The sequence below is a fragment of the Neltuma alba genome, unplaced genomic scaffold (assembly GCF_004799145.2).
Source record: "Neltuma alba isolate B1F8T4 unplaced genomic scaffold, ASM479914v2 tig00011506_pilon, whole genome shotgun sequence".
NCBI classification, from domain to species: Eukaryota; Viridiplantae; Streptophyta; class Magnoliopsida; order Fabales; family Fabaceae; genus Neltuma; species Neltuma alba.
This window is the reverse complement of record NW_021636174.1, coordinates 142,532-168,518: the sequence shown is the minus strand read 5'-3', so window position 1 is coordinate 168,518 and position 25,987 is coordinate 142,532. Positions and strand designations below refer to the sequence as shown.

Sequence of the window (25,987 nt, the reverse complement as noted above, 5' to 3'; positions counted from 1 at the left end):
CAACAACTAAAAATAATTATGTTAGCCTTCAATTTAATCATAAGTACTCACAATATTATTTTAATACATAACCGTATAAATTACTTTTTTTTTTTTTTGCAATAAGAGTGACTCTATATGTAAATTACAACCTTTTTTCTAGAATTTTAATCAATTTTTTTATTTTTATTCCCATTAAATATATGAATGTACATTAATTACCACATGTTTTGTCTCATTTTTACTCTCATTCTCTTTCACTTACTTTTTTCCCCATAAATTTATTGCGGCCATGATAATTATTATTTTACACGTGGATACATGAAATTCAAATTGAACACCTTGGAGGTTCATTGTATGTTGGTAGAGCAAAAAGGTGTTCTATTATGCTGCTGGTTTCCAACCATATGGTTCTTCCAAATATATATGTATAACAATAATTTAAAGGAAATTATATAGGAAGGTTTATACGTATGTGGCGTAATATATGAAAGGTCAAAAAGAGAGAGTAGGTTAATTAGATTGTTCAAGAGCACATGTTTATTATGAGTAGGACGGATTCGTCCCCAATGTTTCACCTCATCACGTTGTAATTTATAAAGTGCATTTGAAAATTCTAACTTAGCCTTAAATATAAGTTAGTGACCATCACCATCATAGCAGCCATTGTTATAGTAAGATATGACCTATTCCTCCGGTTTTTAATATATGGCTTAATTATTGAGTTAATCTTAGTTCTAAATATAAGACATATTTTTCATATTTATTAATTTTTTTTAAATTATTTCTATTGATACTCCTTCAACCACATTAAGCAAAAAATAAGAAAGAATATTAAGAAAGATAATTATGGTGGTTCAGAAAAAACATACCATATTTCTTATAATTAACTAACTTATCTAACTTTTTAATTTAATCAAATTAGTTAAATAGATCTTATATTAAAAATCAGATAAGTATCTAACTACAATTTCAACAGTTCATATTTAAAAATTTCAACTAATGATCTTTAAATAAAAAAAATTATATTTTTGAAAAATTGACAGTCGATAGATTATCTTTATTTTAAATTTTATACTATTAAAATAATTGTTTCATAAACAAAAACATAAATCTAGACTATTCAAATTATATCTGAATAGTAAAGAGAAACTCAGTTTTAAATATAAGAGTTAATTTCTCTTCATTTCTTATGTTAATTATTTTTTTTCTCATAATACCTCTATTTATTGGAATATTTTTGTCCCTGCACATTAAGTTCTTATAATAAAATGGTAATGGTAATTAGGAAAAAAGTATCACAAGTTCCATACATATTAATTATAAACAATAATTTTAACTACTTTTTCTTTTTGATATCGATATGATTTTATCACGTGTCCTCTAAGAGACCCAAGCATGCTCAGGCAAGAGGACACTTTGGTATAACAATCAGGAATCAAGTTATTGTGCTAGAATTATTTAAAATATACATAAATAATAGACCAAAAATTATCTCAGCCATTTAACCTTATGAGGTCTCAATCCTATCAAGAAAAAGTAACAATTACAAGCTAAGAACGAAAAATCACCCAAGTAATCAAACGTCACAGGAAGGATGAAACCCATAGGAAATTATCAATCTCTTTTTCTAACTGTTATACATTCGATCTTGTGGGGGACATTTCCCTCACTACCAGTACCGGCGTAATGATGGACTCAAAAGTCTTCGGAGCATACAAAATCATCCATTAGAAGATGAATCCGCACAGGATCTTGATCTCATAAACGATTTCAGCAACAATGCATTATATAGCCAACAAATTTAATTAATCCAGCTAATTAATTGAATCGAGATTTTGCCCCAGTTAAGCAAGCATGGAAATCACAAGCCTCAAGCAAAAACCCAGTGCCAAACCCGTTACTCTAAAATCTAGGAAACAGTAGAAGAGGCAGTATAAAAAATTAAACAATAAAACCGAAAGTAATAACTGTGATAGGTTAACTTACGAATCCGAGCTATTGGATTAGCAGAAAAGAGCGGAATACAGATAAGAGGTGGAGGCAGAAGAGACAAGAAGATGAGAACTTGGCATCTAGAATCCTAGAAGAAGGTTGTAACGGATGGTCCGGGCTACACTGCAGCTTGGCAACGACGCACACTGAACAATGAACAAGAGCCACAGGGGCTGAAATCAAACCTACAACATCGACAATCGGAAAAAAGGAAAATTATATTTAAAAAAAAAGTTAAGGTGCGCTCAGTATCCTGAAGTATTTTCTCAAATATACCCAGTGTTTTAAAGTTATTTATGATGCATTTTTGCCCATGAAGTATTTAAAGTGGGGCGCCCATATCCAATACTAATAGATCCATTTTCTTTGACTGTCAACTGATGACTCGGCTTTAATTTGACCAAAATAATCCTAGCTGACATGGCCATTAAGAGGTGATGTGTATTTCTTGACAAGAATTCTTTCATTTTGTTAGAATGGTTTTAATTTTGTTTAACAAAATTTTTTAATTACTCTGAATATGCCCAAAGAGAATTTATCGAAGAGGGAAAAGAAAGTAATGGCGAAGGCGACCTTTGGGTTTCTTCTTCAGCCGTTCAAGTTCATGTACTGGTGAAGCTAGTATGGTGCAATAGATTGAGGTAAGAGTCGGTTTCTCCATTTTTTTTGTTTGTTTGCAAGTGGGTATCAGTATTGAGGGGTTTTTTAAAGTAGAACATAGGGGAAGATGCGAATCTCAGGGACGATGTGGATTGGGGGGCAACATCTGATTCAAAATTAAAACACTGGAAACACAAATAACTTTTCATATCAAAGATACCAGAAGCAGATAAATCAAAGAAATTGAAATAAATTAATGTTTCGATCCAAACCAAAAAATCGAAGATCTAGGACTCAATCGAACCAAAGATCCAAATCAAACATATATATCGAAATCAAAATGACTGTGAAGCACTTGACTAAGTTGCCTCTCAGCTTGTCTCCGTCGCAGAGAAGTAAACACTGCTTGTCTCTGTCGTTAGTAGAGATGAGTCGCCGCTGACACTGGTGGAGATGAGTCGCCACCGCCACGTTGCAAATCAAAGGACGATGAGAAGACAAAGAGCTAACGTCCATCGTCATCCTCACCAAAGTCGCTGCTGTCTTTCGTCGTCTCACCGAAGTCACCGTCATCCTCTCTGGTCCTCATCAGCGTCCTTATTGTTGAGGTATGACTCAAGAGGTAACATGGTTAGACCCTCTATTCTCAGCTGAATTTAGCAGTGCAGATGCTTAGGGCTTTAAAAAATGATCTTTGCCTGAGACCAACAAGTTTCATTAGCCACCATGGGGAAGACGACTGAACAAGCCCTTGGGATTGTGATTTTTAGATACAAAATAAAACAAATAAAAGATTTCTATTTCTATTAAAAACAAAGCCACGTCATTAGCTTATGTGTACAGCAAGGAAGGATTATTTTAGTAAAACGACAGTTGAGTCATCAGTTGATGGTAAAAAAAAACGGATCTGTTAGCAATAAATATGGCCGTATCACTTTAAATATTTAGGGGCAAAAATGTACCACAAATAACTTTAGGACACTGAATGTGCTTGAAAAAATATTTCGTGGTGCTGGACGCACCTTAACCCTACAAAAAAAGGAAAATAAAAAAAAATGGGCGTATTATGCATTGTTAGTTTATTTGGTTATTAATGATGTTGATATATATATATATATATACACATGTATATATGTATATAAATAAATGGAGTTAATTATATATCATTTTTCTTATTAAAAAAACTTGGAAAAAAGTTGGGTCCAGATTCTCGTTCTCTCTTAGAATCCTATCTGTACCTATTAAGCTTGAGCCATATATTCTTTGATTCAACAGTAAAAATGAAATTCCAAGAAGAAAAGAAAAGGGGAGATTTTGAGAGGATCTCCTACTGAAAAGGATTATATAGATTTTGGACATAAACTCTATTTAAGAGTTTAATGCGGACGGAGAGACTCTTACCCTGATTTGCATTGAAAAAAAAATTAGAAAGAAAGAAAATAGAAATAGAAAAAAAAAAGACAAGAAAAAATCAAAGAAAAAAACATTATTTCTCATTTTCTTTCCATGGATGAGATAAAACATGATAAAGAGAAAGTATTTTCGCGTTATATTAAAATATATTGTTTAAAATCAAATTATATAATATAAATATTTATAGCATAATTAAGTAATAAAATTGAATAACAAATATTTAATATTAAAGGTATTAAATATTTTAATACTGTAATACTACCTCCAATCCTTAATATAAAAGTTAGTTTGATTTTTAATTTGATCCTAAATATAATATCCCAATCTACTTTGTCTCTTATCTTATTCATTTTTTTCAAAATATAAAAATGATATTTTAGAAAAGACAATATCTACTTATTAAATAACTAAATTAAAATTTTTTTTAATCTATTCAAATTAGTTAACTAATTTTTATATTAATAACTATTGATAATATTTCACGGATATTTTTTTTGCACTGTTGTCGTACAAAGCAAGATCCGCTCCATAAGTTTCAAAGTGGACCACTACGAGATCCAATGACTAAACAAGAATGTTTATGTGTGATTGACGAATTGGTTTATTTTTAGTTTATTTTGTGTTTTATTTATTTAATTAGGTATTTTCATATCTGAAGGATTTTCAATTAAATCATTTGGAATTTTGGATTATCATTAAGTGTCATTATCCTGTAAACTCCATTGAATATATAATTTTAGATATGAGTTGCTAAATTAAGATCTCAATTATATTATATAACTGTAATGACCCAAAAATTTGAGAATTATTAAGAATAGCAATAATAATTAATTGATCAAGTAAATTTGAAACAAAAAGAGAAAACAGAAAATGAAGAAAAAACAATAATGGGCATAATTTTGATTTTAAAGTAGTAACCTCCTCTTGAAAATTAAAAAAAAAGCTCATTAAAAAAGAGAGAGGAAAAAAAGAGAGTAATTGTAATAACTTTGATAATTCAATAGTTATAATTTAATTAGCATTTTTTATTGCGAATTAAATTGTGAAATTGCCCTTTGAAAAATCTGAAGATTTAAGTTTGAATCAGATTTTTTATTTTCTGGCAAAAAAAATCAGATTTTATTTTCCTTCTCTTCCCTATCAGTTCAACCCCCTCGGGGGTTCCTCCCCTGTCCGTGCGTTCGTCGACGATGTGTGAGCTGTGGATTCGCCGGTAATGCTAATCTCTGCATTTCTTCCTTCAAGCGTTGCCATTCTGTCTCCTTCTTTGCTCTGATCGGTGCCTTAGTGGCTTGGAAAGGATTGAGCTTCATTCCCTTTTCTTCTTCCTTCTTAAACGCGGCTACTAAGGATTTAGGTAAGCATGAATCCCATTATTTTTTAAGCTTGGGTGGCGGTGCATTTGAGAGGAGTTTTCATTGTTCTTCTCCCCTGTTTTCGTTGCTGCTGTTGTCGGGAGTGAATTGGAGATAATTTGCTTCATTTCTATTTAATCAGGGTGTGTAAGGTTGTATTGGACTTATTAATTCTTTCTTTTATTGTTCAGGTTTGGCGTTGCCATGTTGGGGGGGGGGGGTTTGCATTGAACTTTGATAAGTTTTGATTTGATGGGTTTGACGAGGTCATTTGAATGTGGAGGCTGATATGTGTGCGTATATTAACAATATTTAATTATTTATGGCTGCTAACTTGTGGATTACGATGTTTGGTTGTTGAACTAAGTTGAATGCCTATAAGGTGTTTGACGAATTGTGTGAAAGAAGAAAGAGACTTGGAGATCTTGTTTAGCTTACACTTGAGAGAAAGTGTATTTGGATATGTGTTGTATTAAAAGTTTTGATAATTGCGGAAGGGGAACTATGGAATCTATTATGTGTTGTGTGAACAATGTTGAGAAATTAACTAAGGAATTTGAAGTTGCTTGGCTAATAATATAACGCCACAATGAAGGTGTTGTAACTAATCTTGGGAGCTATTTGGGTGCTTAAGAGTTATATAGTTGTTGATTGGTGAAGTGTGGTGTTTATTGTATGAGTTAAGCTAAGATATGCTTGGAATGTTTGTGCAATCTTGTAGAAGAATTTAATTTAATTAAGATTGTTGGATATTTATAAATTGGTTTGTGGAATTCAATTCCTCCGTTCCCTGGAAATCAGCACGTTTAAGTTGACTCCAACTTAATTTTTGGGGGGGAAAAATCTTACTGTTTAGGATATACAAGTTCTACTTTGGCTAAAGAAGATTTGGTTTTGATTTTTTTTCCCCTTAATGAGTTGTTGTCCCTTTTGCATTGTTGTGGTGTTAGCATATAAATGAGAACTCTTAAATTTAGAATTATTAGAACAAATTCTCTTGTTGAATGCATAGGCTTTATTCCAAACTGGAGATAACGAGTAAATTTCTCATGCTCCCAGGAAGTGGAAGTTGGTCAGTTTGATCCGTGGCTATTGGGGGGCTTAAAATCAGGTGTTTGGCCAGCTACATTGATAAATCCATATTTTATTATGCTAACATATGAGCTTACGGGGGTTTTTTTTTTGGGTGATTTTTTATGGGTTATTTTATGTGATTTTTTCTGCAGGTTTAAAGAGAAAAATCCCTAAATTCCAGTAATAACCTGAAGGGCCTGGTTCAAATAACAGCCAAGGACCAAGAGATTAATAGAATGGCAAAGAAAGACCTAGCGTTACGATGCGTTTTGAGAGAGATTCAGATTTGGTGATCATCTTCGACATCTTCAATTCATTTCACCCCTGAATACTGTCGTAGTTGTTGAACGAGGTTGATGCCATTGCGGGGGGGTTGCGGAATGCCGATACTGCTGTAACATGCAAGTCCATTTCTTTTAATAGGCCTGGGCTTCTTCCCGCCAATCCTGTCTTTTCCTATTTAACAGCAAAGGCAGGTCCTCTCGCACGGTGATTGTATTGACACGGAATGAGCAGAAACTGCCGGGGGATTGAGCGAAAAGTTCTTCGTCTTCTTCACGGTCGCAATACTCGCACCCAAATCACCCAAATTCATGCCTATTTTCTTCGCCATGCTCTTCATCATTCCAATCAGATCCTTGCTCACTTCGTCTCTGTTTGCGCTGCTCTTCATCGAATGTCTTACGCCACTCGTATCTTTTACCAAACCCGTAATCCCAATATTCTCCTCTTCAATTCCATGATCAAGGCTTTTCTTTATGTGGCCCCTTCCAGCAATCTTTCCACTTTTTCTCCATTATGAAAACCCGTGGTATTTTGCCTGATGAGTATACTTTTGCGCCTCTGCTTAAGTCCACTTCAAACCTCGGGGACTACATACTTGGCCAGTGCGTTCATGCCCAAGTTATTCGAGCTGGATTTGAAAGCCATGGTTCCCTTCGCATTGGGTTGGTGGAGTTGTATACAACTTGCGAGAGAATTGGTGATGCTGAGAAGGTGTTTGATCCAATGTTTGATACAGATGTGATTGTTTGTAATTTGATGATTCGTGGGTTTTGTAGGACTGGCTCTTTGGAAACAGGTTTTAAGCTTTTCAGACATATGAAGGAACGCAGTATTGTTACTTGGAATATCATGATTTCTTGACTAGCACAAAATAAGAAGGACCGAGAAGCCCTTGAACTTTTTCATGAAATGTTGGAACAGGGCTTTGAACCAGATGATGCAACCGTGGTCACTGTTCTGCCTGTTTGCGCTCGCCTAGGAGCTTTAGATGCTGGGAAATGGATCCTTCTTATGCCTCTTCCACAGGGTTTCAACGAGATGTCATTGCTGTGGGAAATTCACTTGTGGATTTCTATTGCAAGTCTGGAAATCTTGAAGTTGCTTGGAGCATTTTTAATGAAATGCCTCACAAAAATGTTATTTCTTGGAACGCCATGTTATCTGGGTTGGCTTATAATGGGAAGGGTGAACTGGGGGTTGACTTGTTCCAGGAGATGATAGAGAAGGGCGGTAGCCCCTCTGACTCGACTTTTACCAGCGTTTTAGCTTGTTGTGCTCATGCAGGCTTAGCAGATAGAGGGCTTGAACTCTTTGCTTCGGTGACTGCAAAATTTGAACTTCAGCCAAAACTGGAACATTATGGCTGCGTTGTAGATCTTCTTGGACGTTGTGGACGGGTATGGGAAGCTCATGATTTGATCAGAAGCATGCCCATGAAGCCTACAGCTGCCTTGTGGGGTGCATTGCTTAGTGCTTGCCGCACTTATGGTGAAAGGAAACTCACAAAAATTGCAGTAAAAGAGCTTATCAATCTCGAACCATCAAATTCCGGGAATGATGTGCTATTGTCAAATATTTATGCAGAAGAAGGAAAATGGGATGAGGTTGAAAAGGTTAGATTACTGATGCGGCAAAACAGCATCATGAAAACTCCTGGACAGAGTGCAACTGGTTAGTTGCAAGTTTGAGTTAGTTGAGGAACGGCTTTGTTTCTTGGTCTTCACGAACTGCATGAATTATCGATTTTCATGCTCAAAGATCGTGCCAAGGAAATGGAAGAGGTTGCATGAACACTGTCTCTCATTGTCTTTACCATTAGCCTCATGTGCAATAAACCAGAAAAGTGCATTCAACTTCACAATTTCCCAAGAACAATGTTTGATGAGCCAATGATGGAGACATGCTGCTTTGAAAGAGGTTGAATGAACCCTATCTCCCATCGCTTGCTAGGAAACTTTGAGGATGTTAAGGACACTTTCATGTTCGTATGGGACTAATCTCTAAGGCAGACAAGAAGGGTGTGGCAGTTAAGAAAGAAACTACCAATGTCAGGTTGAAAATGGATGTAATTATTGTGGTCGATGAGGATTATATATTTTAAGGGTTCTGAGACGGCTCTGCATGCTTATCATTCTTGGATATAATTATAGTTTAATCTGCATCATTAATTTATTCCTATTACATCTCCTTGAACAGAAGATCGGCATGTAATTTCTTCTGTAGTGGGCTGATTATTTGTTGTTAATATTACATCACACATGTAATACATTTACCAAATTTCTATATTTCCTTGCGGTTGATTCGTTATAGAATTTGCTGAGCAGTTCAGAAATGCACTTGCATAATGTAGATTTGTGTATAGAAGGTTTTTCTTCAGATTTTATCATATGAAGTACATTAGTACGAAAGCAATTAAGGCTACAAAGAACCTATCAATCAAGCCGCAAAGAGGTCAAGCAATTATCTGTTTCTTAATGCTAGTCATTGTGTCACATTGAATTAAATTAACTGCTACCTCCGCCAGGACGAAGGCGTAGATTTAATTCAAATTGGTAACTTGCAGGCAGTGCTTATTTCTCCGCCAACGTGATCTCCCTAATTGAAGTTCCCTACACAAACACATTAATATTCCCCGAGGGGTTTAATCTCTATGGTTGATCACATCCCACATACATCTGCAAATTATTCATGGCTAACCCAAGAAGAAAGCAGGATAAGAATATACTCATCTTACTCTAAATATAAGACTCATTTTATAGTGTAAATTGTACTATAAAATGGGTTTTATATTTAAGGCTAGAGAAACATTAGAGAAGAAACATTATTGATGGACAAAAATTAAAAAGACCAAACAAATCTTCAAGAGAACAGTGAAGTACACAAATATCATATGAAAACTTAGACAAAAAATGAATGGCATATATAGAATGGCAAAAGTGATAGTTAGAATATAATGATAACTTGAGTAGAAACATAAAATTACTATGGAGATTAAGGAAGCTATAAATAAACTCTTCCTTGCCAAGAACAAGTCTCCCATGATTGTGAAGGGTGGGTACAGGGAAGGTGCATGGGTACAATATGAAAGAACAACTCTAACCCATTGAGCAAGTTTCCAAGTGAAAAACTACGAGGTCTAATGACTAAACAAGAACGCTTAAAGTTTATATGTCATTGACCAATTGATTTATTTTTAGTTTATTTTGTGTTTTATTTATTTAATTAGGTATTCTGGTATTTGAAGGATTTTCAGTTAAATCATTTGGAATTTTGGATTATCCATTGTCATTCTCCCGTAAACTCCATGAATATACTATTTTAGATATATGAGTTGCAAAAATAAGATATCAATTATATTATATAGTATCTTGTTATTACATGGTAGTAACCGAAGCTGTACTTTCATTGACATGTATTATTTTTCCTTACTTTAAAACTTATCTTTCCTTACTTGTAAATTTATTTTTATTTTCAAATAATTATATAATTTTAAAAAGTTTATTCATAAGTTTTTTACAATATGTTTGTTAATGATAATTTCATGAAAAAATATAGATTAAATTATGTGATTTATATTTATACTTCAGGATCGTGTTGAAAACTCATGTAACATCGTATCTCTATATATTTATTCCCACCCCAATTTCTTTTACTTTAACACACATATATTAATTTATATATTAAAAATAAGATCAAATATTAATTTATATATTAATATAATATTTAGAATATTCTTTTTGAAAAAAATAAATATCAATATAATTAATATGATATCATTAATCTCGTATATTTTATTTCTAATTTATATTGTTTTTACAATATTCATTTGATCTTTTAATGAGTAATTTAAAATATAAAAATAGAAATTTAATATATATATAAATTATTAAAAATAAAGTAAATCATAAATTAGATTATATGTATCAAACAAGTAACATATATATGTTACTTAACAGTTTGCAACTTGTGTTTTAATTAGAGTGACTTAGATTGTCTTTTTGCCAAGCTATAGAATAATACATCAGGAAGTATATCCTTTAGGGATAACAATTGAAAGGTGATCTCATATTGAATTTGAAGTAATTTAGAGTTAAAATTTTTGTTTATTTGAAAATTAAGTTGTGTAGAATTTTTTTTTTAAGTTATGATTGAGAAACTTCTTTTAACAAGTATTTTCTCGTCACTTTGTGTAAATACTTCTAGATTACAAGAGTTTTAACTTTTAACTCACTGTGAAGTCTTTTCTCAGCTAAGATTTAGAAACAAGTTTTTTTTGGTTTTTTTTGAGTTTTAGTGGATTACATTCTGTATTTCTAGTCTCTAGATAGGTTCCCATATATCAAGAACGGTATGCAAGACTATAATGAGAGGGCTTGGAGACAATACACACATATTCACTAGCTTCTTGTGCTTCAAATTAACAAGTGTCTCTCACTAGACGAAATGCATATTCTACAAATACTTCAAGATTTCTATAAATTAAATAATTGTCAAAAATAGCAAATAATAAATAGTAGTCTTTTTTTCCCCTTTCTCTGCTGTGTATCCCTCAGATTTGGATCCTCACAGAATCCCCCCCTCCCCAGTTTCCCTCTTAGAGTCCTATCTCCCTCTTTGGATCAAAAAATAGATGATTCATATATAGTAAAGATTTTATAAAATCACTGTTATAATGTTACATAAAAAGGAAAGAGATAGTGCACATCCATTTCTTAAAATATTAAATATGAACCATCTATCTTTTGATCCAAAGGTAAAAAATGTAATTCTGGAGGAAAAAGGGGGAGAGGAATTTTGAAAGGATCTAGAACTGTGTCCCTCACCCCTTCTTATATTTTCTCCCATGGAGGTAGGCCCACAAAATCTAATTGCTTGCAAGAACATTTGTTTTGTCAAAAAATTGAAAATTATAGTTTATTTGCCGGTCACCATGGTGTTAGATCCTTTTATGACCAAGGAAAGAAGTTTCATGATTGCTTTATGCTTTCCTTGCCTTCTTCTCTCATTAGGGAAATGATAACGAAAATAAAATAATTTCAAAAAGAAACAAACAGACATACATATCACCAAAAAGCAAAGAATATATATGTGTGTGTGTGTAAGCAAAGAAGCAAGGAATACGGACGATGCTCTCGTTTTGGTTTTCTTTTTGAGCAAACAAAGACTAAAAAGAAGGAGGATAATACTTTGAGTGGGATACACTCTTAGTTATGAGATTCTTGCTCTCCTTATAATTAAGCCAAGCAAACAATCATTATTCATCGATCACTCTGAGTTCAAGAAGTTTCAAATCTTGCTGCTTTCCCCCTTCATCAACAACTCAATTGTTCCTGCTTCAATCTTTGCAAGGTCTGTGTATGGATATTAATTGTTGTTTGTTTTATGTGCGTGAGAATTATTTTCAAGGATATCAATACCATTTAATTAGCATTTTGTTGGCTCTTTCTATATCCAATATTAAGCTTGATCAAAATCTTTATGCTTTTATGATTTACTTATATGTTAGCACTTAATTGTATGTTAAAAATTAGTTATTGGCTAGTTTAATTTTAATTTGATTATAAATATAAAATTCCAATTCCCTTTATCTTTCATATTTATCCATTTTTTTCCCTAAAGTAGTCCTTGCAGTTATGATGGCTCTAGCTAATATATTTGATTAGTAAGGATATTTTAGGAAAGATAACATTTATTTATTGTAAATAATTAACTTAACTACTTAACTAATTTTTTTAATTTACTCAAATTAGTTAATCCGTTTTTATACAAAGGACCCAAGGTAGTAGCTTATATGCATATTATTAGCACTTTAGATAATAGGCTTGCATTCAGATCATTAATTTGTCTCTTGCCTTATAATTTTGCAGCGATCGATTCTTCCACCAATAAAATTTAAAACTGAAACCCTTTTTTTTTCCTCTGTCATTTGCTCGGCAGATTCTGCGTTCTTATCATCCTGTGGAAAGATTGTTCATTTTCTCTCCATTATTTTGTTCCTCGTCAAATTTTAAAAAAAAAAACAAGGAGGTTTCTTTGTTAAACAACATTGAGATCTCTACAAAAAGGTGAGGATTTATTTTTATTGCAAGTTTTTTTTTACAGTGTTATAATTTTATAGTTTTGTCTTTTATTAGATGATAGGTTTGCACTTTTAATTTAGCTAGTTCTAATCAATATCTTGCAATAATCATAATATTGACCTTTATATACAGAAACATTTTTTTGGTCAAAACTAAATAGGACGCTCTAAATTTTGGGCATTAAGAAGAGCTTTTATATGCAAATATCTAATTATATCCAAATATTTTCACAAAATTTAACATGAGAAATGTTAAAAGCTCATGATTATTGTTAAGATCCACAAATTCTTAACCTTTAAATTAATGTAGTGATGATGCCAAATGTTGTGTATAACATATATACAATATATATATATAAAATAGTTGTCATTTAATTTTTTATTAATTTTCCTTTTGCTTATGCTAATTTTGTGTGCTTACATTTGGCAGAGTTTGTGTGCTTTACTTCTGCTGTGAAGAATCTTTTCATTTTTTCTGTTTATCACTTTGGATTGCTCCACATTTAAAAAACCAAAAAAAAAAAGAAAAAGAAAAAGAAAAGGAGGTCTCTTTGTCCAACAACATTGAAATCTCACCCGAAAAAAAGGGGTAAGAATATATTAGATCATGCGTGTTCCATTTCATTTTAATGCTTATCTCATCGCCCTTTGCTATATAACTGGTTTGGACTGCTAGAAAACTATTTAAAATTTTATAATTTTATATTTTGAAGGTTATTATTTTGCATAAGATGAGATGTAAGATTTAATTTGGAGGTTGAACTTGATGCTTGGAAAAAGAACTTTGTGATTTTGCTCCAAAGTCAAAGTCAAGCATTAAATATTTTCATTATATTATATCTTTAATTCACAATTATTAACTTTTGATGACTTGTATCTTATTTAAATATGTTGGCAAAAAAACTTATTTAAATATGTGCAATCTGGCATAATAAATAATTGAACATTTTGTGAGAAATATGACAAATGTAATTAATTCATACATTGGAATCCATAAAACTATTATGGAGTGTACTCGGGTTACATTAATTTTAGACTGGCCAATTAATTCATATGATTATATATAATTTAGGGAAAAAGGCACTAAAATACCCTCAAAATTACTAAATGACAAAAGAGGGTAGGTAAATTTCAAAATCCCAATTCAGACTCCAGGTACTATTTTAGAATTTTCAAATCTTGTAAAATTACACAAATACCCTTTACTTTTTTTAAAATTTTTTTAAATACTGCCACATCAGCAATTCCAGCCGCCAAAGCTCCGACGCCAGCGACCCTGCTGGTGACCAACCACTGGAGCTCCAGCGACCGGTTACCGGAGTTCAAGTGACTGGTTGTCGGAGTTCCAATGACTACTCTTTCTTATATATTGACTACTCTTTTTTAGTTATTGAGTACATTTATTTTTAAACTCTAATGACATGTTACTAGAATTCCGGTGACTGGTCAGGGGAGCTCTAGTGACTACTCTTTCTTATGTATTGACTACTCTTTATTAGCTATTGATTACATTTATTTTTAAATTCTAATGACTACTCTTGCTAAGCTATTGACTACTCTAATAATGCAATTTACTACTCTTGTGTAGTCAATAGCTATATAAAAATATTCATTGGAACTTTGAAAATAAAAGTTGTCAATAGTTAAAATAGAGTAGTCAATAGCTATATGGAAGTAGCCACCGACAGTAAGGACAATGTTGTCATTTTACAAGATTTGAAAATTCCAAAATGGTACCTAGGGTCTGAATTGAGATTTTCAAATTTACCTACCCTAATTTGTTATTTAGTAATTTTGAGGGTATTTTACTGTCTTTTTTCCTATAATTTATCATTATTAACATTAAAATTTTCGTGTGTTTCTTTTTCTTGGCAGATTCTGTACTGTTCTGGATTTCTGGTGAGATTCACCTTTCACTTCATCATTTTGTTATTCAAATTTGTGTTATTGTCTTCTTGTTTCATTGTTTATTCTTTATCAATTTTTTAAATAAAAATAATAATAAGAATATATCTTTATCTTGTTTCATTTCATATTATGTACTTGCATATATTCGTGACGCGTCTAGGTTGGATATTTTTTATATTTTAATCCATAAAAAAGTTTTTGTGATTCTTAATATTATCAAAAATTAAAATTGAAGAAGTGCGTCGGCCAAAAAAAAAGTGGAAATGAGAAATGCAAAGTATATATATTGTGATCCCAAAAATAGAATAAATAGAAAAATTTTCTATTACAAATGCATATTGTCATCATTTTAAATAATGAACTTGAATTTAAATCATTAATTTGTCTCTTGCCCTATATGTAGTTATGTACATTTGCAATGATTCTGATATCTCGCCAAAACTAAAACTTTTTGGTCTTTTACTTAGCAGATTTTGTAATCTTGTCTTTCTGCGTGAAAATATTTCAATTTCCCTTCGTTAAATTTGTTCTTCAAAAAAAGGAGGTTTCTTTGTTGAAAAACATTGAAATCCCTGAAAAAAAAAAAGGTGAGAATTTATTATGATTGTGTTTTCTGCATCATGTTACGTTTATATGGTTGTCTTCTGTATATTAGGGTTGCACTTTTGGGTGTAAGCTTTTTAATTTTAATTAATATTTGCAATATTTTTATGATTAAAAGTAAATATGATGTTCTAATTAAATGTTATATATGATGTTCTACTCATCAAATTTTCTCAAATATTTTTTATTCCTCTCTGTGTATTAGTTCTGCAATCATTATTTTATATTATAGAAATTAAAGGATTATATAGTTTTATGAGGATGAAAAATGATCAACATATAAATTATACAATGAGAATAATATTAAATACGAGTGTGTGTGGGGTACTTATAGAATATTTTATAGAAAATATTTAGCTATTTATTAAACTTGTAAGTTTAAGCATTTCCCCCACTGTTTAAGAGCCGATTTTTTTTTTTATTAGCCGACTAGGATTCAATGCTGTACTTTGTGTGATTCTGTACACCTTCTTTCGTTATTATGTTAGAATTATTTATACTTTTAAATATACAAGAAAAATGAAGAATCGTGACCAAATAGAGAAGGGGAAAAAAATTTCTACAGAAACCTAATTGAAAAAATTAAAATAAAAGAAGATTGATCACATCTAAATATATTTACTAAATTAATTAATTTTGTGATTCCAGATGAATATTATATATTTGGCAAAAAAAAATGAATATTATATGTAATTTGTGTCAATTGTTCTTGTCACTAAATTTTGTGTTTGTATTTGACAGATTTCGTGTTCATCTGCTCTGACGGATCTTCTACTTTTCTCTTCATCACTTTGTTTTGCTCCAAATTTCAAAAAGTTTTTTTTCAAAAAAAAAAGCAAAAAGTGAAAAAAAAGGAGGTCTCTTTGTCCAGCAACATTGGAATCTCTTTAAAAAAAAAGAAGGTAAATTGATCATGTTTCTTTTCACGTTATTCTTATATACGTATCAGTGTGTATATTTGTCTTTTGCTACATAATTGGTCTGGAGTATTAGAAGATTATTTTAAATTTTAATATATAATATTTTTTAAGGGAAATTAATCTCACCTATTGATGGAAATAAGTTAGGAAAGGTTAGGCTTTAGATAAATCAGTTTAGGCCTGCAATAAATATCTAAGCGTGGGCGTGGGCCTGAGCTTGTATGTAAGCTTTTTAAGACCTGAGCCTTAGCTTTTAAAGGTTTGACAATACTTGAAACTTATTTAAAGGCCTATTTAAAATGTAAGCTTTTAAATAAGCTTAAAAATCTATGCCTCTAAGATCATATGCAATCTTTTCAAATCTATTTAAAAATATATATTATGTCTTAAAAGTCTAGAGTTTAACAAGAAAAAGAAAAGAATGCATAGTTACAGTATTTTCAGATCAAGTAGGAATAAGAAAAACCAATTATCTATCGACTAAATAGATATATTTTCTAAAATTAACTAAGCACATCAAATGACATGTAAGACCAATTTTACCTCCTTTGGTTTTACTATATAAATTGTGACTCTCTCTCTTGAGATTATAATATTTTATTTAGACATCACTAAAATAAACTTACAACAATTATTATTTTTTAGTAAACAACATAGATCAGGGAAGAGGAAGTGAGCTAATATTGTCATCTTGAGCAATTGAAAAGAAGATAGAGGCGAATGACTGATAAATGAAAGAAAGCTGATCATATGTAGCAATATTATGATGTGAAACTTAGAATCAAATCAAAGTTTATAATTTCATAAATAATTTATAAAATTAATTTATATTATATTGTATATAACACAAATAAAAAAAAAAACTAAATAAGTTAGGCCTTATGGAAATAGGCATGGAGTTTTTGCCTAGATAGACCATAAAATAGGCTAGAATATGAGCCTAGCCTATTTTGTAAATAGGCTAGCTAGACTTTATGTAAGTTAGGTTATAAGCTCTTGATAGGGGCCTAACCTATTTCCACCTCTAATCTTACCTACTTGAAATTAGGTTCTTATAGTTTTTTTGTTAAGTCTTTATAGTTTCACATGTTTTTAATCAAGTTCTTGTGGTTTCTTTTTATCAAGTATGTATAATTTTACTTGATTTTTTATCAGACCATTTAGTTTCAAATGACTGATAAAAAGTAAAAAAAAATTACAATGATCTGATTATAAATTACGCAAGACTATAATGATCTAATATATATATATATATATATGGACTTGATTAAAAATCAGGTCAAGAGAACCTATGATAGCAAATAAATTTGAGAGAAAATTATTTTTTTTTAAAGAAAATCACACATTGATCTAGAAAACATAAGATGTAAGTTCTTCATATGAGAGAGTTTTTAATCGGGCCATTTTAGTTTCAAATGATTGATAAAAAGTAAAAAAAGTACAAGGATCTGATTAAAAATCAGGTAAGACTATAATGATCTGGTAAATATATATAGACACACACGGACTTGATTAAAAATCAGGTCAAGAGAATCTATGATAGCAAATAAAGTCGAGAGAAAATTATATTATTTTATTTGAAGAAAATCACACATTGATCTAGAAAACAAAGGATGTAAGTTCTTCATATGAGAGAGTTTCTTTTGTCTGTTAGTTAGGATTTTCTTGTAGTGATTGCACAGAAGTTATGTTGCGTTGGTTTTATATAAATACTACATCCAATCCTTAATACAAGACCTCATTTAACTTTTATTTTGATCTTAAATATATGATTCCAATCAACTCTGGCTCTAATATTTATACATTTTTTCCTAAGATAGTCTTTCTAATAATGATAGTTCTAGCCAACACACTTGATTAGCAAGGATATTTTAGAAAAGACAACACCTATTTATTACAAATAACTAACTTAACTTGTTTTCTTAATCTCCTCAAATTAATCAACTAGCTTTTATAATTAGGACCGGAGGTAGTATGTGTGTGTATTTTTGATGAACAATATAATCACTTTAGTTAGATATCAATTTTCTTATATATTTTGTACTGATGCTTCGTTTGTTATAATACTAAAAATTTCAAGTGTCTTTTTGTTTGACAGGTTTGTGTTGTTGTCTATCGTTTCATTGTTTGTTCTTCTACAAATCAAAAGGGGAAGGGGGGAAAAAATTAAGGTGAGAATATATCTGGATCTTGTTTCTTTCATGTCATATAAATGTATTGTTTTTGGCCATAAGGAAATGTTCTATGCGCATATATTTGTCTTTTATTGGAAAACATATTAATTAGACGTATTTCAAAATCTCATATAATATATATTATTTATGTTTAGTACTAACCTTTTTTCAGATACTAAAATTTTTTTGCACTTATAATTAACAGGTCTCGTGATTTTGTTTTTCGAAGTGACGATTGCTCTTAGTTCTTTCAACATTGCTTGATTCTTCTTCAAGTTTATAAAAGCAAAGGAGAAAAGGTATGTAACAATATATTTGCTTATCCTTATCGTACATCATTCAGATATTATTATGTGAAATGATAAAAAGTTAAAAGCATTTTCACTCGATGCAATGTTAAGAATAATAATAGTGGTAAATTTTAACTATTAGTGACATTAAAAAAGTTGCACTAGGACTTGTTTTAAAGCCTAACATATGTACTATTTTTTTTTTGACCAAGTTTTAAAGCCTAACTTACTCCAAGATTATCAATTCTGTGGCTCATGCATAAAAGGTTCCTCCCGTCCTAAAAGTAAGACTCATTTTCTAATGTAAATTATACTACAAAATGACTTTTATATTTAGGACCAGATGAGTAATAAATAAATCTAACTAGCTAATTCCATGCATCTTAGTGGCCACGATTATTGCATGGCACTTAACTGAGGCTTAGACTAGCCCTCCTTCTCCTTATTATGGAGGTTAATTACATCTCTAATTAGAAATAACAAGAAGAAGAAGAAGAAGAATAATAATTTAGAGGTGCCTGCTTAAGAGCCTCCACCTTCAAAATTCCACCACTATAACTTGCCTTTGCCTTTAAAGGTGCTTACTCTTCTATTGGGACATGAAAAAAGTGATGAAATTTTTGAGAATCTCAGCAGAAGATCATATCTTAATACATTATATGTGCAAAGTCATAAATAAGCAAGTAATAAATACCACAACACAGAACAACACCTTAGAACTTTATAACTAGCTAGATAGTGCACATGGCAAAGGCAATGAACTCAAGCAAGGAATTTGCATGTTCTATTACTTAATTACAACAAATATGGCATAAACAAACACGCAAAAACCAACACAAATTAACACGGGAATAAGAGTTTTAGCTACCTCTAAACTCTTCTTCCAAGCTTACACTTCTTGCTTGCTACTTTTGCTCTTGCTTTCTTGTGGGACTTGGGCATAAATCAGAGCTTAACAATTATAAACATAGAGTCATATTAATACATATAATTTTTATGCACTTTCACTGCATAATTAAATTCAACCCTTAGCCCAAGTCTTAGCTCCTCAAATTTAAGCCTTAAACTTTGGTTGTTTAACTTAGATTCTTGAAGGGATTTCTCTGCTTTTACTTAAAAATCATACCTCATACTATTCCTACCGCAAAATCGAGAAATTCTAGCTCCTGACTATGTTGTGAAGAACTAAATCCTTTTCGCTTGACCTAACCTTTGATGGTTTTTCCTTTTGTTTTTTCTAAAAAGTTTCCTTCCGTTTTCTTTGGTCCAATTATTTGAGAAAAGAAGCTTTTGCACGTCCGTGCTAAATGAATTGGGTTGAATCTTAGCCCAAATTCATTTTTTGAGATTAAACGTAACGAACATACCATTTTATTTCTTTTCTATTGGAACTTAATCACTAAATAAATTTTAAAAATTAATCCTCAACACTTTATAAGAAGTTTTTGCCTTAATTATCTTCTTTACCACATAGAATAATTTTTTAGGCTAAATATTAACATTTAACTATTTTTTCTTATCTGTTTTGGAAAAATAGGCCCTTAATTACAACAAAATAGCTTTGAACTTATTTGCTTCCCTTTTTGAGAAATTTTTATTTTCAAAAAATATCTAAACTCCCAAAATAATTATTCATAATTTTTCTGAGTCTTTACATAATTTTAATAATTATGTACTCATTAATCTCCTTAAAATTTCACCTACTTTTGGCCCAATAAATTTTTGAGGAATTTTCAGTTTAAATAATTTTTCTAAGCTTCAAAAACACCTTAGAAATCTCTTTTTTATTTTTCAGGATTTTCTTAAATTTTTTCTCTAATTTCTGGAATTTTTTCATAATTACACTTATTTTTCTTATATGCACTTTTTGCCCTTAGACTTCTCATTATTTTATATTTTGCCCAACAAAGTTTTCCTCTTATTTTGGCTGACTTGGTATCTAAAACTTCTTGGTTACATTTAATTAGACATACATATCATATTATTTTTTGTTTTACTTGTTTAATGGGTATTTAGAGAACTTCATTTGCCATCGGTATTTAAAATACTAAATGTTACAATGCTTGCTCTTAATTGAAACCTTATTCAATCAAGTTAAACTGGTTATTTTGAGTTGTGTTGAGGAGTTAGAAAAGGTTTTTATGAAACTTTTAAGGTAGATCCAATGTCAGGGTTGTTGGATTTGAAGCGAAACTTGCATAAGTGAATAACGGGGGACTTTCAAAACTATATTATATGGACAAAACTAATTTACCTATATATAATACGCCTATACGAAATTTGTTAGAAGTTGTTTGCATGGGAGTCTGGCATAAATCAAAGATAGCTTTTTTTCACTTAAGATACTTCATTTTCTTTTTGAAAATTCTGTTATGAACATAAGACAAAAAAGAGAATCCATCTCAAAAGACTAAGTTATTAGATGTGAGGGGCTATTGAACTTATAAACTATATTTTAAGTTTCCTAATGTGTTAACAATGTACCTCATTCAAGAGCTGAAGTCCCTGGCAGTTCCACACCACAATAGTTCGCTTGGCTTCTTACCAGTCAGAATCCTCCGTGGATAGCCCCCTTCGTAAACATCAGACTCTCAATTAATGAATCAATGTTATTAGTGCACTAAATTAAAGGAAAAGCTCATCCCAAAACATTGGTCTATTAGGTGAAAGAGACCCTTAAAATTATATACCACACATTGGACTTGTGAAGCCCACAAATGGGTGATAGCTTACGTTAAGATATGTACTTTCTAATTGGTTGGTTAGTATATGATTTCATGACTTTCATCAACAATGTTGCTCGACTACTAAGAATTTGGAGTAGGTGTATCATATTGATCATCAATTCTATTCAGGACTTATATATGAAGGATTCTTCACGATTGAGGTTGATTCTAGCTATTGCAACGTCTATGAGAAATCCTTCTTTTTCTAGGAAGGACCATAAGATCCTAGACACGCGCTTAGTTTTCTCTAGTTACATTATTCTTTTTGGTTTCATGGCTATTCATTTCAGTTTCTTGTGAATTCTTTTCAAGTTCAAGTCAAGTTTTAGCGGTTTTAATTCATGAACAGAGAAGTTCTCAAATCTCATATATGCATTTGCGACGAGGAAAGAAATAAGGCCTTGTTCACTTATTTCGATGTTATTGTTATTCTCCATGTTCTCCCCATAAATTGGTACTTCCGAGTCCCATGACTGGTTCTCAAAGAAAGTCACATTCACATGAACAATTATCGAGTTCTAATATATGACTTGCAGCATCATTTAATAGTCTTCTCACCTCTTATTTGTATGTTCGTTAAGATTATAGATTACTCCTCCGGTCCTTAATATAAGACCCATTTAACTAATTTGATTAGATTAATGATGTTAGGTAAGTTAGTTAATTATAAGAAATGTTACATGTTTTTCCTAAAATGCCATAATCATCTTTCTTAATACCTCCTCTTCTTCTACTACTTAATTATGGTTGAGGGAGTCTCTATAGGGGTAATTTAGAGAAAATTGATAAATATGAGAAATGGATCTTATATTTAGGACCAAAACTAATTCAACAATTGGGTCCTATATTAAGGACCGGAGGAGTATTATATTATAGCCATGACTTTAAGATTTAATCATTATTCTTAAATAAAACCGTAGACTAGAAGATTTGATAATGACCTTATATATATCCTTGTTAGATGGGGGGCATCTGTGTGGAAATTGCAAAGAATGAGGCCCAAAATTTAGTGAATCTTGTGAAAGGTGAAGTTCAATATTTATGTTGTTTCAGCAGTTATGCTGCAACATTTGATAAGAAAAAGGAAGAACTCGAAGCAAAACTTCGAGATGTAAATAGAATTATAGAAAAAGCCAGAGGTGTTTCTAGTGTTACATATGAAGCACAACAATGGAGAGGGGAAGCTATAAGTCTCATTGACTATGACACTACAAAAGAGAAATGTTTTAATGATAAGTGTCTTAATTGCTGGCGACAATATCGGAAAGGCAAAGACTTGGAAGAGAAGACACAACAGATTGAAAAACTTCTGGAAAGATACAACTTTGACATAGTGGCAGGTGCAGCTGATCTTCCCAGCATAAAATACCACTCTTTACAGGATTTCATGGATTTTGAGAGCAGAAAGTCACAGTTTCAAGATCTCAAAAAGGTATTGGAAGATGAAAATTGCAATATGATTGGATTGCATGGCATTGGGGGAACAGGCAAAACCTCAATGGCATTACAAGTGGCTGATGATCTCGAAGGATCCAAATTTGACAAAGTCATCTTTCTTGTTGTCTCCCAGCCTCCGGATTTCAAAAGGATTCAACATGATTTGGCAAAACAACTTGATTTACCATTAAAGGAAGGGAAGGAAGAAGAACACTCAAAGAAAATATGGTTCAAAATCACTAATATGGAAAAGAAGCTTCTTATAATCCTAGATGATGTATGGGAAGAGCTTGATCTTATACAAAAGTTGGGGATCCCATCTAGTCACCGATACAAGAATTGTAGTGTATTAATAACCACACGTAACCCACATGTTTGTGCATTAATGAATTGCCAAAAAATTATTCAAATTCAGATATTGACTGATAAAGATGCATTGGATCTTTTCCTTGCACATACTGGCATTAAGGGTTCTTCTAGTGGTTTGAGGGTTGTGGCGGAAAAAATTGTGAAGAAATGTGGAGGAGTGCCAATTGCAATTGTAACAATAGCAAGAGCATTAAAAAATCGACCATTAATTGCTTGGGAGGATGCTCTGAAAACTTTGGAATACCATGATGTTAATCAAAGTTTGACAGAGGCTTATAAATGCCTGAAGTTAAGCTATGATAACTTGAAGAATGAAAAGGCCAAAGAAATATTTGTCATATCTTCTTTGTTCCCAGAAGATTTTCAAATTTCTATACAAATTTTAAGCAAATTTGCTATGGGATTGGGTCTTTTTGGAGAGGTGGACAGGTACCATTCAGTAAGAAGCAAAGGGCTTGAAGCTATACTGGAACTAATAGATTCTTCCTTATTGTTGATTGACAATGAAGAATGCGTGAAGATGCATGATTTGGTTCGTGAAGTAGCTTTATGGATAAGAGAGAAAGATATTCAATGGATCACTGATCTTAAAAAGCCTATAAAACAGAACTTGCGGTATTTGGTTTGGAAGAATGATGGTTTTCCTGGTGACTTCGATGGAAAGAACCTAGAAATTTTAATGATATTTCTAGGTGGTTCAAAGAATTTGGAAGTACCTGATACATTTTTTGTAGAGATGACGAGGCTGAAAGTTTTGTATTTAGCGAGTGATGAACAAATTTCAGTTCCAACACTAATATATTCATTTCAATCATTAAAGGATGTTCGGACTCTCAACCTATTGAATTTGAAATTAGGCGACATCTCCTTGCTAGGAAACTTACATAGGCTTGAGAGTCTTTGGTTATTTGATTGTTCAATCATTGAGCTACCAAAAGAAATTTTAAACCTAAACAAGTTGAGGTTGTTGGAGGTAGATGAATGTGAAATTGAAAAGAACAATCCATTTGAAGTGGTTGAAAGATGCTCGCAACTGGAAGAATTGAGCTTTGTAGGAAATCAGTTTGACATAGAAGAAGCATGTGTTGTTTTTGAAAATTTATCTCCCCCTACATTAGAGAGATATAAAATATCTCGGTGGGATCTTGAAACGAGTTCAGCAATAGAAAAGTATGGTTTCATGTCAAGGTGGTTTAACCCACGTAATTTGCAGAATCTAATTTCAGTGGCAACATTCAAGCAATTTGTACGAATGGCCGAGTTTCTTAAGTTAGGATGGTATACAGAAACAAGATGGAAAAATCTTGTCCCAGATATTGTTCCAGTGGAAGAAGGAGGCATGAATGATTTAATTGTTCTTCATTTGTCTTCTTGGCCTGACATACAGTGCCTCATAGAGAGTAAGAATCATGAAACTAATTTGATTGCTTTTTCCAAGTTAGCTGAACTAAATCTCGAACAGATGGATGTTGAAGATTTATATCGAGGTTCTTTGCCGTCTGGCTTTCTAGAGCAATTAGAGACTATGAGGTTGACGAAGTGCCAGAAATTGAGAAATATATTATTTGATGGCAAGTTGAGCCTATGTCATCTTAAGGTCATGGAATTGAATGCTTGTCCAAAATTGACATCAATTTTTCAATCATTCACCGCTCAAAGTCTCACGCAATTGGAAACACTAAGTATTGAGGATTGTGATTCCCTAGAACACATCATAGCATATAAGAGCTCGGAAGGAGAAATAGTGGGTGATGATAATGACGAGAAGAGTTATGAGTCACTGTTCCCAAAATTAAGAACTCTTCAAATTAAACGATGTGGAAGATTACAAATAATCTTGCCAGTTCTTTTTGGTGGAGCTCTTGCATCCTTGGAAGAGATAACGATAAGTAATTGTGAGCAGTTGAGATATATATCTGATAAGTTCCAAAAAGAAGACCATACTATGTTGCCCTCACTGAAGAAAATGGAACTTTCTCAAGTGCCAAGTTTCATCAGCATTTTTGGAGAATATCATAAATCCATGTCTTTGTCAATGCAAAGGCCATCACCTCTAATTTCGAGAACAAAGACATCTGCATTTTCTTGGGCTCAAATGTGTTGTTTTGAGCATAAATCAAGTGAAGAGACCAACATCGCCGTGTGTAAGGACAGAGTTCAAAATGACAGAACACAACAGGTGTGTTGCTCTTATTGTTCCCTATTTTTGTTTAACTTTCTCTGATATTTAATTGATATGTTCAATTAATATAATAGTGATAAAACAATTCATAAAAACTAAACAAAATAAGGTAGGAGTGTTAAAAATATTTGATTCAAATATCACTACTCTGGATTCAAAATTTACAATATTCATCATCGATGTGGATATAGCATTCCATTAAATATTTAAATAGCAAACTGTTATATGTGGTCTGGTATTTGAGCAACGGTTTCTATTTGTAGGGATCATCATTTGCATCCAAGACATGGTTTGAAACTTCTGGAATCATTCTAAGACAACTATATTTCAATCTTGATCATATCAAGAAGTTGAAATTGGCACAAGTGTCTTTAAATTCGGTATCATTATTTACTTTATCCATAGCCTCGTCGATATTATGGGAAGAACTGATAGTTGAAGGATGTGATGGGTTGAAACACTTGATAACAATGGAGGAAGATAATTATAATGATAAGATGATGATGAGTTGCCACTCTGTTTTTCCAAAGTTAGAGAAACTAGAGATCTTGGAGTGCAAGGACTTGCAATTTTTCTTTCCATCCTCAATATCTATAGG

The 25,987-nt window shown here is 31.7% G+C and overlaps 1 protein-coding gene and 2 long non-coding RNA genes across 3 annotated transcripts in view; 2 read left to right on the top strand and 1 right to left on the bottom strand.

Moving 5' to 3' along the window:
- Positions 1–25,987, top strand: part of LOC114714462 (uncharacterized) — a 53,262-nt gene that overhangs the window by 21,452 nt on the left and 5,823 nt on the right. The window lies entirely within an intron of this gene.
- Positions 1,593–23,786, bottom strand: LOC114714459 (uncharacterized). Its single transcript, XR_003737453.1, has 3 exons — positions 23,710–23,786; positions 11,561–11,565; positions 1,593–1,603 (listed from the first exon to the last, which is right to left on the bottom strand). It is a non-coding gene; the product is annotated as an uncharacterized LOC114714459 (long non-coding RNA).
- Positions 18,314–25,717, top strand: LOC114714458 (uncharacterized). Its single transcript, XR_003737452.1, has 3 exons — positions 18,314–18,382; positions 18,591–18,684; positions 25,653–25,717. It is a non-coding gene; the product is annotated as an uncharacterized LOC114714458 (long non-coding RNA).